We start from the raw sequence: 15,080 nt of genomic DNA, 5'->3' as shown, positions 1-15,080 counted from the left end.
AAGACCCATACATTCAGCACCCTTCAACAATGATTTTATCCCTCTTTTAACTTCAAAGTAAATGTTTGAAATAACAGGAGAGAAAGTAAATGGCTTGAGCAGTGAAGATCGGGTTGTGTGTGATTGAGCTTGACAATAAGATACTTGATTAGCTCTGATGTTTTTATGCATTTGAGAAAAATTGCAGTGGTTCAGATTGCTTTAATGATTTGTTGTTTTAAGTCAACAATGAAGTGTGTCTTCGAAACAATATTTTCTTCCATTTGTTTCCTTTGTCTTAGACTCTTAGGCAACACATGAAAGATTGATTTATAATTTTATAAGCAGCAAGAGTCTTTAAAGAAAATTGATTGTTTTTCCCCCTCCTCTCCTTTAAAGTCACTTTCTCTGCAAAGGCTCTCAGAAATGGAATATTTATTGAGATTGCCAGTGGGTTCCATTAGTTGGACAGCACCTCGTGGTTTACTAATGAGGCTAGGCTGTGCTTGCTGTCATTAAGGATGATTTGAAAGAATGCTATAATTATCGCTTTGCATTGATTGTGGTTGCTTTTCTCATGGCTTTAGCAGTAACTATGTTCTACGATGTCTTTCAGAATTTTTCTGTACTTCTTGACATTTTATTGCTGATGGTCTTTCTACTTCTGCAGAAAAATAGAGCAAATTAGCTTTGCCCCTTGTCATTTTGGGAAGATGATTTACTGATCTTTACATTTAGTTAAACTTCCCGAACATATTATTGATAAACACCCAGAATACTGCAGACATTGCTCAGCTTTTCTTTTTGCCGAGAAAACAGCATCTTCAGTCTTTTCTAAGCCCACCTAAGTAATGGCAATGTTTCTCCTTTTATTTGGAGTTTAGGCTAATTCTTTTTGTAAATATCTTATACAGCCCTATGTTTAGTCACGTTAAACCATTCTTAAGAGCTACTGGATGTTAATTCACTTCCTATATTTAAGGACTTTTCCTCCTTTGTTTGCTTGTGTGTTTCTAACTCAGCCATAGTTGGCAGGGAGCTAAAGTCTTTGAATAGCCCCCTGAGTCTGAGTCAACTCAGGTTTGGCCAACATTCCAGTGAAATGACTTTGGTAGAACTTATTTAACTGATCTTCACTAGGCAAATTCCGCCACGGATAATATCCTCTTCCTTGATACAGTGGAAAGCATGTGGATTTTGGAATAGATAGACCAGAGTCACTCTTGGTTGTGTGACATTGGTAGGTTACTTGGCTTGCTGAGCTTCAGTTTCATATCTGTAAAATAGGAATTTTATAGATAGGAAACCAAAGAGGAATCTACCTCTCAAGCTTCTAATAAAGATTAAATAAGATAATCCTAAATAGAATATGAGTGATGTAATATATATGTATACTATATATATAGTGTATGTAAAACATTCTTCATGATATGTAGTATGACATCAAATGTATGTTGTCTCCTAATGCATGTTGTCTTTTTCATTTTCCTATGCTTTCATAAAAAACAGTAACAAAAAACAACTTTATGGAAACTGTCTAATGGACAAGTGAATGGTGGGTTTTCATCTACTCTACCTCTCAGGATGGAATAAATGTAGGGGCACCTGGATAGCTCAAGCTGGTTAAGTGTTTGCCTTCAGCTCAGGTCATGATCTTGGGGTCCTGCAATTGAGTCCTGCATCAGGTTTGCTGCTCAGCAGGAAGTCTACTTCTCCTTCTGCCCCTCCCCCCCCCACTCATGCTCTCTGTTTCTCTCTCAAATAAATAAAAGTTTTAAAAAAGAAATAAATGTAAAAAAGTTATAATCTTGTGGTTTCTTGGAGTAGTCAGAAATTTATTACCACTGTGGGTTGATTTATAGCATCACACTTTTCTTCGGGATGAATTTAATGCTGAAAATGTATGCAACTGAAACATTCCATTCTTTATAATGTCCCAGAAGAGAGAGAATAGTTTGCATTTATTTATTTAAAATTTTTACACAGCTGGAGCAGAACTATCTTGAGTAGTTTCAGTTCCACTGAAAGTTCTATTGATGGTCATTTATAATAAGCTGTGACCAACAAGGATGAGGACATCTGGAGAATTAATGTCATTCCCAGCCAATTAAATTATGAATTCCCAAACAATTTACAAGTTAAATTTTTATTACACAAAGTTACATTTAGACTTGTAGAATGCTTAGAATTGTGTAAGTGTTTATTGTTTAGTAATAAGTATCCATGCATTATACTGTATGGCACATCCCAAGACATTGTCACAAACCCATATATGTTAGGGAGGGAAAATATTTGAAGAGGAAGAGGGATGAGCAGGTGAAGGGGAAGACTTTTAGACTTTTCTTCCAAAACTGTGACCTCAAGATGGAGGGGGTGAGGGTAAGTTATAAGGAGAGAGGGCATTGTGAAGTCTATTATTAAGCTAGGGAGTGGAATTGATGTGCACACTCCTGTTAGGCAAGCACTAGAGTTGGGATGCTAGCTCTCCCTGCCCACCTCACTTGATAAGTCATTTCAATAATGTCTGCATTTGACAGAAGGCATTTTGAAAACATGTGGAGTGCGTGGGAGGAATATTGGAATATAAAGAAGAATTTGTCCCCCCTGACCAGGAAACTAGAAAGTGTCGGGGATAGCAACATGGGAGAACTAGGGAAGCAGATGGTTTCAGGCTCTAACCAGCCAAGAGCTGTTGGTTTCTGTCCACACAGTGATTTCAGAATGCTATATGGTGATTCAGAAGGAAATTGAAGTGCTTATACCTTTGAATGACATATTTATTCCGTGGATCTCAGTGCTAACTTCTCAAAATTTGGATATATTATGGTTCTTTTCAACTCCTTTTCAAAAGAAGGGGATAAAGTAGCAATAAATCTGAAAAAAGAATCTGTACAAGACCAAATATGTGTTAATTTGAACAAAGGAAGCCATGAAACTTCTCATCACACTCCCATTCAAGGTCACCTGAAGTTAAACTAGAGATATTCAGGTATTGTCCTCCCTGTGGAATGCTTTCCCTTAGCAGAAACTTAAAGCATCATTTTTTTTTTTCATTATTTAAAACTTCCTAAAGATAGACACTGTATTACCTGCCTGCCTCTACCTGCTGCCTAATTTGTCTTGCCAATCACAGTACTCTGCTCTGCAGAGATAGGCACTCAATCGAATAGCATGAAGAAAGCAAGCAAAGAGAAGTGCTGCATCAGAGCAGTTATCCAGATATATTCATTCTGATCAACAGCTTCATTTGGAAATTAAAAGAGCAGTTTGTGTTTGAGGAAGTAAAAGAGTGCAAAAGAAGAGAAACTCACTGGTCAAAACAAGACATGTAGCACGTTCTCTTGTTCTCCAGCTTGGAGACTTGGTGTTTATTATTTTGAGAAGAAGGAGTCAGGAAGGCCTTTTGAGGTTTTTATACCTGTCAATGTAAAAAAACGTGCTGACACTGGTCTTTTTAGATCCTCTGGTCACCTGATGGTTTCTGGATCTTCCAAGCTATTTGTCCCATAGGGGAAATGAAGGAGATGTGATGGAAGTGACTCCTATCTCTAGAAGTTGGTCAGAAACCCAACTGCCTGACTCTGCCCACCGGAGTTAGCACAGAGATTTTTGTGGCCTAATTTTTCTGCTTTGTTGATGAGGTGGATGCTGGATTAAAGATTTGCCAGCTTCTAATCTAGAATTTGTGCTGAAATCTGGAAATTGTCCCGCTTTTGCAGCACATCTATTAATGTTATTACTCACTATCAGACCTTCCACTTTGGGAATTTATTTGCTTTCTAAAAATTTGTCTGACACAGAACATGAGAGACTCCTAACTCTGGGAAACAAACAAGGGATGGTGGAAAGGGAGGTGGGCGGGGGGAGGGGGTGACTGGGTGACCGGCACTGAGGGGCGCACTTGATGGGATTAGCACTGGGTGTTATGCTATATGTTGGCAAATTGAACTCCAATGAAAATAAATAAATAAACAAACAAACAAATAAATAAATAAAAATTTGTCTGACAAAAATATCTTTGTCTTTTTCTTCAATTTTTCTCAATGGGGAACTTTGTAATTTTATGTATACCTTCCTAAGCATGCTCACTGAATTCTCTTGACTCTGTAATTTTCCTGGCTATGACTTATAGCCTGATAGATACATTTGATGTGCAAAAGAATATTCTAAAAGTGAATTTTCATTGGTTCCATTTTCACCTACCTCGAGTTAACCCATGTTTATATTTTTAAGACATCATGAAATTCCAATTAATATTAGACAAAGGAGGATATACAAATAGTATAAGCACTGTTTCATCTTTGGGGTGTGAAAAAAGCTGCTTAAAATTCATTATATTCCACTAAAAATAATTTTGAATAAATTAGGAATTTTAAAGAGCTGTGCCATTCTAACATTTTCCCCCAGAATTTCAAAAATACATGTCTTTTGTTAGCAATAAAGAATTCTTTAGGCCAAACAAGGAACTGATACAATAATGATAACTAGGTAGTCACTTAATGATTGTCATTCACTGATGACATAGTTCTCCTAAAAGACATTTACATTTGTCTTTTTGTTATCAGAACTCTGATTTTATTCAGAAATTTGAGGATCCATGTATTTTAGGGAATGAAATAAGTACTTTTAGCCAATATATATGCCATTTTCCTTGCTAGATTGGGCATGTCATGAAATTCTGGCTCACCACAGATGAAGGGTAGTTTCTTAGGAAAATTATCTCCACTCTTAAAAAGATACTTAGGACAACATATGTCTTTTTTTTTTTAAACATTTGGATTTTGTTATGTATAAATACAGTGGCTGTAGATATTGTAGTCATCCTAATACAATAAGAGGTGAAGCCTACAGTGGTCAAAACAGAGCAATCTGGGTATCAAAAATGCTGACTTAATGGATGCTCTACTTTGGGACTTCTTATTATGTGATTTAGTAAATTTATCTTATTTTATATAAAAGTTTTAAAACAGTGCTATTGATGTATAATTCATATATAATAAACTGTACTTTAAGGTATACAGTTTGAGAAGCTTTGACATTTGTACCTACTTGTGAAATCACTTGTGAACATATCTACTCTTCCAAAAGTTTTCTTATGTTCCTGTCCTTGAGTAAAGACAGGTTTTTCATTTTTTTATTAAAACATTTATTTTGATTAATTGCACTCATTATAACATGTAGCACACTGTTGAACAGGAGTGGTGAGAGATGAACTTTGCCTTTTTCTTCATTTTTGTATTTAGTCTTTGATGTGAGCTACAATTGCTTTGTACATATTTAGTTCTATTCTTAGTTTGCTGAGATTTTTTATTAGGCATTGATGTTGGGTTTCACCAAATATTTTTCCACATCTATTGAGAGAGTCATATGGTTTTTCTTTTTTAATCTGTTAATACATTACATTATATTGATTGATTTTTGAATGTTAAACCAACTTTCATTCCTGGAATAAATCTACCTCAGCCTGAACGTTTTCTTTTTATATAATAATGGATTCCATTTGACAAAATTTTGTTAAGGAATTACCATCCAGGTTTATGAGGGTGTGAAAAGGAGTAAAAGAAAACCTCATCCAAAATGGAGTCAAGAAGTCCCGAATGGGGAGCTTTCAGGCATGTACCACTTTTGGCAGCCTACTTTACATACCCCAATAGGAAGAAGCTTATTTTACTACCCGGGAAGGGGGAAAGATTTTCTCTGTGACCAGCAACAACCCAGCTAATAAGAACTATTACAACTTAGACAATGAGAAGTCACCATAACCCCTGAGGCTAGCTCTCTTCCAATGAAATTACATTCCAAGTGGCACCTTCCAACTCTTTCCTTTCCTCTTAAAAGAACACTCCTTCTCTTTGTGTTTAGTTTGCCATAATTTGCATGTTCCTAGTTTGCTATTCCTGAATAAACTCATTTTGCTGATAAACTAACTGGCTATTTTATTTTTAAGGTTGTCAAGGGATATTGGTCTGTAATTTTTTCTTGGAATGTCTTTATCAGGTTTGGTACAAAAGTAATGGCATTATAGACCAAGTTGCTAAGTATTTCTTCTTCTTTGGTCTTCTTTATTGTATTGTTTTTCTGTTTCTATTTTATTGATTTCTGCTATGATCTATATTATTTCCTTTCTTCAGCTTACTTTCATTTTTCTTTGTCCTTTTTTCTTCTAGTTTCTTATGATGAAAGCTGAAGTAGTTGATTTGAGATCTTTTTTCCTAATAAAGGTATTCTAGTTCTATTTCCCTTTCACTTCTGCTTTAGCTGCATACCACAAGTTTTGATATGCTATATTTTTATTTTCATTTAGTTCAAGATACTTGAACTAAAGGTACATTTGGAAATGTGCAATTTAGCTTCAAATATTTGGGGATTTTTCAGGTATATTTCTATTACTGATTTTAAAATGAAATTTTACTGTGATCAGATATATACTTCGTATGATTTAATTCCTTTTAAGTGTATTCAAATGTGTTTTTGTGTCATCATGTATGATATATATGGGTAAATGCTTTGTGTGTACTCGTAAAGTATGTATTCTGTTATTTTTTTAAAAGATTTTATTTATTCACTTATGAGAGACCCAGAGAGAAAGAGGGAGAGAGGCAGAGACACAGGCAGAGGGAGAAGCAGGCGCCATGCAGGGAGCCCGATGTGGGACTCGATCCTGGGTCTCCAGGATCACGGTCTGAGCCAAAGGCAGAGGCTCAACCGCTCAGCCACCCAGGTGTCCCTGTATTCTGTTATTAAGTGAATGTTTTACAAATATTATTTAGGTCAGGTTAGTTGACAGTATTGGTCAAGACTTCTATCTCCTTATTGATATTCTATTTCCATTAATTTTAGAGACAGACATGTTGAAATCTCATACTATTTTCCATTTCTCTAATTCTTGCATTTCTATAATGTATCTCGAAACCCTATTTTTAGGTGCATATATGTTCACAATTGTTTTGTTGTTCTGATGAATTGACACCTTTATATTATAAAATGGCCTTTTATACACTGATAATATTCTTTGTTCTGTACTTTATATTTTTTATCCTAATACATCCATATTAATATACTAGTAAGATGTAAGATGTTAGTAACTTGGGATATTATTTAACCCAACTGGGTCATGAAATACCCAAATATATTATGATATTAATATAGCTGTTTCTGTTTTGTTTTGATTACTGTGAGCATAGTTTACTTTGTATATATATATATATATATATATATATATATATATATATTTAATTCCAGTATAGTTAATATAATGTGTTATATTAATTTCAGGTGTACAATATAGTGATTCAACAATTCTATACATTACTTAGTGCTCATCATAAGTGTACTCTTTAATCCCTATCATGTATTTCACCCATCTACCTACCCACTTCCCCTCTGGTAACCATCAGTTTATTCTCTATGGTTAAGAGTCTGTATCATAGTTTCTCTTTCTCTCTCTTTTTCCCTTTGCTCATTTTTTTTCTTAAATTCCATGTATGAGTGAAATCATATAGTATTTACCTTTCTCTGACTGACTTGTTTATCACTTAGCATTATATTCTCCAGCTCTATCCATGTTGTTGCAAATAGCAAGATTTCATTCCTTTTTATGCTAATATTCCATTGTATATATATATAGAGAGAGCATGGTTTACTTTAAACATTTTGTATTTTTATATTTAAAGCGGGTTTGTTTTAGGTAACATATAGTTGGATCTTGCTTTTTTATGAATCTGGCAATCTTTGCCTTTACATGGGATGTTTAGATTATTTAGATAATCACCCCTCAGAATTTCTTGGGTTCTGTCTGGGTTTCTTTTCTCTGCCTTGTGACCTGGAAACCCTCTCCAAATGACAAAGTTCACCTCATTTTTTCCTCCTATTTCTCAGAGATCATGGTTTTTCATTGCTTGTTGTCCATTATCTTGAAAAACCACTTTTTATATACATTGTCTTTAAGTTTTTTGAGACAGGATGGAAAATCCTGTCCCTGTTATTCCATCTTGACTGGAAGGAGAAATTCTCAAATAAGCTAATTTTGGTTGTTTAGTTGTTATTTTTTTACAATTTAAATTCAATTAGCCAACATACATCATTAGTTTCAGATATAGAGTTCAATAATTCATCAGTTGCATACAACACCTAGTGTTCATCATATAACATGCCCTTTCTTAATGCCCATCACCCAATTTCCTCATCCTCTCACTCACCTCCCCTCCAGCAACCCTCAGCTTGTTTCCTATAGTTAAGAGTCTCTCATGGTTTATCTCCCTCTCTGATTTCTTTCCATTCAGCTTTCGCTCCTTTCCTCTATGATCCTCTACACTGTTTCTTATATTCCACATATGAGTGAAACCATATGATAATGGTCTTTCTCTGATTGACTTATTTGACCCAGCGTAATACCCTCCAGTTCCATGCATGTATGGTAAGTATTCATCCTTTCTGATGACTAATATTCCATTGTATATATATATATATACCACATCTTTTTTTATCCATTCTTCTGTTGATAAACATCTGGGCTCTTTCCATAGTTTGGCTACTGTGGACATTGCTGCTATAAACATTGGGGTGTAGGTGCCCCTTCGGATCACTACATTTGTATCTTTGGGGTAAATACCTAGTTTAGAAGAAATGTTGAAAAAGAAAACAAAAGCTGGTGGTATGATAGTTCCAGACTTCAAGCTATATTATAAAGCTGTAATCATCAAGATGGTATGGCGCTGGCACAAAAACACACATATAGATCAATGAAACAGAATAGAAAATTCAGAAATGGACCTTCGACTCTATGGTCAAGTAACCTTTGACAAAATAGGGAAGAATATCCAATAGGAAAAAGACAGTCTCTTCAACAAATGGTATTGGGAAAATTGGATAGCCACATGTGAAAGAATGAAACTGCACCATTTTCTTACACCATACATAAAGATTAGTTATTTTTATTAACTGCTAAAAACAATTTTATATATATGGTGACATGCAACTTTTGAAAATTATTTATTTGGAAAGAAAATCTATTTAGTTACTTATTTAAATAATTTTCTTACCTACCTCTTCCTCACTCTGGTTTATTGGAGAAAATGGTTATATTTAAGCATCTCTAGGATAAACATATCTGTTATATTTGCAAAGAAGAAAAGAAAATAGTTCTTTATAACTGATTTTTTTATAAGTAAATGTTAATTAATTTTGAGGTTATTTAGCATATGCAGTAGAGGCTGTGAGCTCATGATCCCCTAGGCCTATCTGGTCTGCAACCATGTTTTATTTGTCTCCCAGAATCTTGGCCTTTACTATATTCTAAAAAGATATACATGTTCTATCATTAAAAAATTTCAGAGAATTTAATGGAAATCTAGATTCCTAGCTTCTCTTAAAACACTTGGAGTATCTAGAGATACTAATAAAGTATCATAAGAAAGCATAGTAGCAGTGAAGAATAGGAGTTAAGTAGATTGCCCCCTTCGTATGGAGCATGCATTCTCCAGCAAATGGTCTCTATCTTTCCTTGTAGACTCCTATTCTGCACTTTCATACATGTTGTGTGCCTGATAACTGACAGGATTTGAGTTTGCATTTTTTTAAATATAAGGGATATCTATGGATCCAACTCATCTCTAGATTGCCTTCTAGATTCATTACAAAATGACCAGGAAAATGCCTCTGGATATTAGTAAAGTTAACAAAGAAACAAAAATCTTCTTTCTCTACTTTTTCCTGATCTCTTTTTTAGGGGTTTTGAAGAGAAGGATTCTTTTTTTTACTTATCTTTCCACCTCCTTAACAAATATGGACACACTTTTATTCCTTTTCATTTGCCTTTTGTCACCATTTTGGTAAAATGGAGGCACAAGATAGCTTGACATCTAATTTTTTAAATTATCCCTCTTTGTTGAAATAAGCTAACATCTTTTTAGCCTTCTGGAACTGGCTTCCCACAAAACCTGTACTCAAAAACCTCATATATGACCTGGTTTAGTGATGATTAGGATTTTAAAAAGATGAGAAACTTTATATTGTGTAGTGACTTCCTGGGCTGGGTTTTGATTGCTTTCTCATTTTGTTTGTATATACAACTTGCAATGGATGATTCTCCACTGTGACCATTCCACTTCTCCAATTCTGGTTGGACCATCTTTTTAACTCCATCTTAGAAATAAGAAGTCATATAGCCTAATTATTTTGTTTGCCTACATGACTATAATATTCTTGGCTTAAGTGAATCTTATAAAATTGTAATAAGCAATGTCAAGTTTGTAAATTTCAAATGCCAGTTTTCAGATATAAACTGTAATCTGAAGGGGACACTTCATAAAAAATACATAACCTTCATCTTTTCATCTTAAAAACCTCTGACTTCTTTCCTGAACTGCAAACCATATGTTTATAAGTGTGTATTGTGTCTCTTGTAGCCCCTACTCAAGCATTCACATTTACATGAATCTAGGTGGTAGCATATAGGGAAATAGCTAACAACTAATGAGTGCCAGCTATTAGCTCAAGATAGTAGTAATTTCATTTAATTCTCAGAATAGCCTCTAAGGTAACTACTATCATTATTTTATTTTGCAGATCATATATAACCGAATCAAAGCTAGATTAATTTGCTCCAAGACACAGTCACATGGATTCAGGCCAGGGAACTGGCTCCAAAGTCTGTGCTCTTAACCTCCTCTCTATACTGTCTCCTGAAAAGTGTATAGGTGTTAAATCTGAGTCATTGTAGGGAAATTTTTGCAACTGGTATTTCAGGTCTTATACAAAGTAGTTACTTTAGAAATGGCATTAATCATCAGATAGCTCTGAAGAAACCAGGTGGGAGAGACCTAGGGAAGTGAAAGGAGACTCAGGCCAGAATTTGCACAGAAACATGTCCTTTAGCTACTTCCTTATTTTTTTTAAAAAAGATTTTATTTATTTATTTGAGATAGGGAGTGAGCATGAGCCAGAGGTCAAAGGGGGAAGGAGAGGGAGAAGCAGGCTCCCCACTGAGCAGGGAGCCCAACATGGGGCTCCATCCCAGGACCCCGGGATCATGACCTGAGCAGAAGACAGATGCTTAATCGACCGAGTCACCCAGGTGTCCCTAGCCACTTCCTTCTATGTTTCACAGAACTACACCTTATTTTGTTTGTATATCAACTTCAGATTGTTGCTGGATGCATAGAATGAGTTATGCACATAAACACACACACACACACACACACACACACACACACGCATAAACAAACATACCCCCCCCCATAAAATTTGTTTAATGTAAATGTTCTGTAAACTACATTCCATTAGTAGTTTGCTTTTTTTTTTTGATGACCTTATAACACCACAATATAAAATAGAACAAAATAAAACAAAAATGAAAGCGATTTCAAATATTGCTCAGGAATGCCTAGACCTGAAAGCTTTAGGTAACATTTTCAGAACCATGGGAACTTTAGCCATCACAGGGTGATAGACAAAATAATCCCAAAGATATTCAGAGCCCAATCCCTGTGACTTGTGCATAATTTATTTTACATGTAAAAGAAAGTTTGAAGATGTGATTAAGGACTTTGATACTTGAGTATTATCCTGGATTATTCAAGTGGGTCCAATCTAATCACAGGGTCCTTAAAAGAGGGGAGATGTGTTGATGGAAGCTAATCAGATTTGAAGACACTGGCTTTGAGTGGAAAAGGAGCCATGAGCCAAAGAATGCATGTGGCCCCAAGAAGCTGGAAAAGAGAATAATATAGACTCTCTTGGAAAGCCCTGTTAACATCTTGATTTTAGCTCAGTGAAACCCATTTAGGACTTTTGACCTCCAGATCTGTAAGACAAATTTATGTTGTTTTAAGCCATTAAATTTGTGATAATTTGTTACAAGCAGAAATAGAAAAGCAATGTGGACAATCTCTTGGGAACAGCAGTCTCTCAAGATGACCTATCAAGACTATCCTTTGGGAAATTTCGATTCCTAGGCACATGGCTTATTATGACATAAATCAGTAAATATCTGCAAAAAAGAATTTTGACTTTATATGATGGATTTTCCTTGTCAAAAATTATTTCTTGTTTAGTTTTTAATAAATATTTGAGAAAATATCAGCTTGATTTTTTAATTTAAGAAAACAAACTGAACAATGAATGTTCCTTTCTTTTGCAAATAAAAATATTTCCAAAATACATAAAGCTTATCTTTTAAGTGTTTTATGCTCATGAATAATCTTTGTAGAATGCAAAAAAGTTCTAATATATATTATTTATTTGTATAACCAGGTAAAGCAACTTCTCTTTTGTTGCTATTGTAAATAAATTTATCTTTGAGGATTCAACTTACAATTTCAATTTTTTTTTTAATTTTTTTTTCATTTATTTATGATAGTCACACACAGAGAGAGAGAGAGAGGCAGAGACATAGGCAGAGGGAGAAGCAGGCTCCATGCACCGGGAGCCTGACGCGGGATTCGATCCCAGGTCTCCAGGATCGCGCCCTGGGCCAAAGGCAGGCGCTAAACCGCTGCGCCACCCAGGGATCGCAATTTCCATTTGATTCAGTAATAAATTACATGTGATCAAGTTTCTGATAATCTCCTTTGCAAATCTCCATTGTGCAAATGTTTTCAGTCTCAGTACAAAGTCATGGTTCATTGGATAGTGAAAGCACAGATGTTTTGGATTCTACAGATAACAATAGAATTGGAAATGTAAAATATTTTAGAATTTATGTGTAAATAAGTCTTGTTTACATTAATTGCTTTATCAGGTTAAGAAGACCCTTGAAAAAACAGGGCATGATTCTTAATGATAAAGAGTTTAGAATTTTAAACACTTTAAAGTTTATGATAATAGAATAGAATTTGAAGGTGAATTTTTATGAAATTCTTTGCTTTAATGAGTTTTGAAAATATACCAAAAAAGCAGTGAATACTAAGATTAAATCTGAGAGTTTTTTCCCTACAAATTCATTGTTAAAAATAGATTTTTAAAATATAGTTGGTTATTGAAAATATTTTAAACTGTAGAGTAAGTTTAGGTTTGACATGTTTAAGCTTGCAATTACTTTCAAAATCATTATATGAACAAGATATGTTTTGTGAATATTAATGGGTAGATCACACACTTCTTTTAATCTCCAGTACAGTCAGATAATTTACATGGTTATTATGTGTTTTCTGGTTTATATTCTACTTTTGACAAAGAAAACTATAATATTAAAAGAAGCTTATTCATACACCGTATGTAGAGAGTTTAATGTAATCATTTTACAACATATTTCATTTCTTTTTGGCCATTTTTTAAAAATTAGGCTCCATCCCCACTCCAAGCCCATGGGGCTTGAACTTCTGACCCTGAGATCAAGAATTGCATGCTCTTCTGACTGAGCCAGCCAGGTACTCTTTGGCCATTTTCAAAGATAAGAAATAAAAATTTTAGTCTGGAATAGGAGATTTCAGAAACTTTAGAGATCTTACAAAGAGAGATCCCTGGGTGGGCTCAGCGGTTTAGCGCCTGCCTTGGCCCCAGGGCGTGATCCTGGAGACTAGGGATCCAGTCTCACAACAGGTTTCCTGCATAGAGCCTGCTTATCCCTCTGCCTGTGTCTCTGCCTGTTTCTCCCTCTCTCTCTCTCATGAATAAATAAAATCTTAAAAAAAGAAAAAAGAAGAGACATTCTTTGTTATGGTTCCTGAAATAATTCTTTAAAAATTCTTAAAATACATAATAAGATGGAGGAGGGGCTTAAATTTCAAACATGCCATAGTCAGAAGTTATTAGCCAACAAAAAGACTTAAAATCATAAGTAATACACACACACACACACACACACACACTGCAAAATCTATATGTCTTACTTGTAAACTGGATTCTGTTTTTACAAGAACTCAATCATTTGTATCTTGTATTTGTTATTGTTTACACAGTGACGTTGTTTGAATCATTGTCCATGAAATCATTTGTCCACCTCTAATCTTTAGAAGATAAGCAACTTATAAACTATATTAAACTTAATATAGCAATATGTTATCAACTCTAAAAGCATCTTTAAGTTTGGGGAATTATAAAGTATATCCAAGGACTCGTCAAACAAATATAAGATTTGTAATGGCTGTTTACTTTTTGCTTAGAATTCACAGAATTTGATAGGTAGAAGGCTACTGAAAGCTAATTCAATCCCAATTCTGTCTCATACCAGGCAAACTATTTAACCTTTGAGTCTCATTTTTCCAATCTGGAAAAAGGGGCTCATAACACCTACTCACAGATTCCTTATGAATAGTGATTAAGATAATGAATATAAAGGACTTAATAAGACATTTGGCATATATTGAGTGCTCAAAGGTTTATTATTATCACTATTACCCAAGAAATGTTAATTATTATAGTTATTCTTTTTCTATAAATATTTATATTACTTACTAATATTACCGTTAGAAGATTCTTTATGGTTTCCTAGGTTATGACTCAGTATGTCAAAGCTCTAAATAAAAGCAGAAAATTTTAGTTAATATTTCAGTTCTTGAAAATGGATGACTCTGATCCCACTCACCTACCCAAACAAACAAATATAAAATAAACAAAACTCCAATTGCTACCCACTATCCACCAAATCAAAGACCTCTTTGCCTTATCAGTTTTTCCCTAGTTCAACCTCAAGCTACATTTCCCTAATTTGCAGACACACAAAACCACATGCTCTTCTCTGAGCTTGTCCAAAGTTTTCTTTTTTTTTTTTTTTTTTTGTCCAAAGTTTTCCTGCTGTCTTTTGCTCAGGTTGTTCCTGTCTATGGCCCTAGATAAACACCCTGTAGAAACCTCAGGGTTTCATGGGAGAGGTTTGATGTAGCACACTGGTAGACTTATTTCTACTTTATTTCCTCCGAAACTTATTAACCATTTGAAAACAATTCTGTACCTCAAAGATCTGAGGGGAATTTGGACCAATGAGAATAAGTTACTATCTCAGAGAAATCAGAGCATTTTACCTTTTGGAGACCAAGTTAGACCTTCCAATTGTTAACCACTAAGTGAAATCTAGAGCCACACTGCTACACGGCATGAGTTTTTAACAAGTCTCCTTCTTAGGAGTATCTTTCTCCTATTTCAATAATGGAACAATACATTTG

The 15,080-nt window shown here is 34.6% G+C and overlaps 1 long non-coding RNA gene across 3 annotated transcripts in view; it reads right to left on the bottom strand.

The window, feature by feature from the left end:
• The window catches only part of LOC118352800 (uncharacterized), a 95,733-nt gene that overhangs the window by 33,048 nt on the left and 47,605 nt on the right, over positions 1-15,080 (bottom strand). For all 3 annotated transcript variants that reach the window (XR_004810555.2, XR_004810553.2, XR_004810558.2), the window contains exons 3-4: positions 14,374-14,434; positions 2,742-2,866 (exon numbers count right to left, since the gene is read on the bottom strand). This is a non-coding gene — a long non-coding RNA (uncharacterized LOC118352800). The remainder of the gene's footprint in view (positions 1-2,741; positions 2,867-14,373; positions 14,435-15,080) is intronic.

This window comes from Canis lupus, chromosome 29 (assembly GCF_003254725.2).
Source record: "Canis lupus dingo isolate Sandy chromosome 29, ASM325472v2, whole genome shotgun sequence".
In the NCBI taxonomy this organism is placed as follows: Eukaryota; Metazoa; Chordata; class Mammalia; order Carnivora; family Canidae; genus Canis; species Canis lupus.
This window is presented reverse-complemented; position numbering and strand designations above follow the sequence as displayed.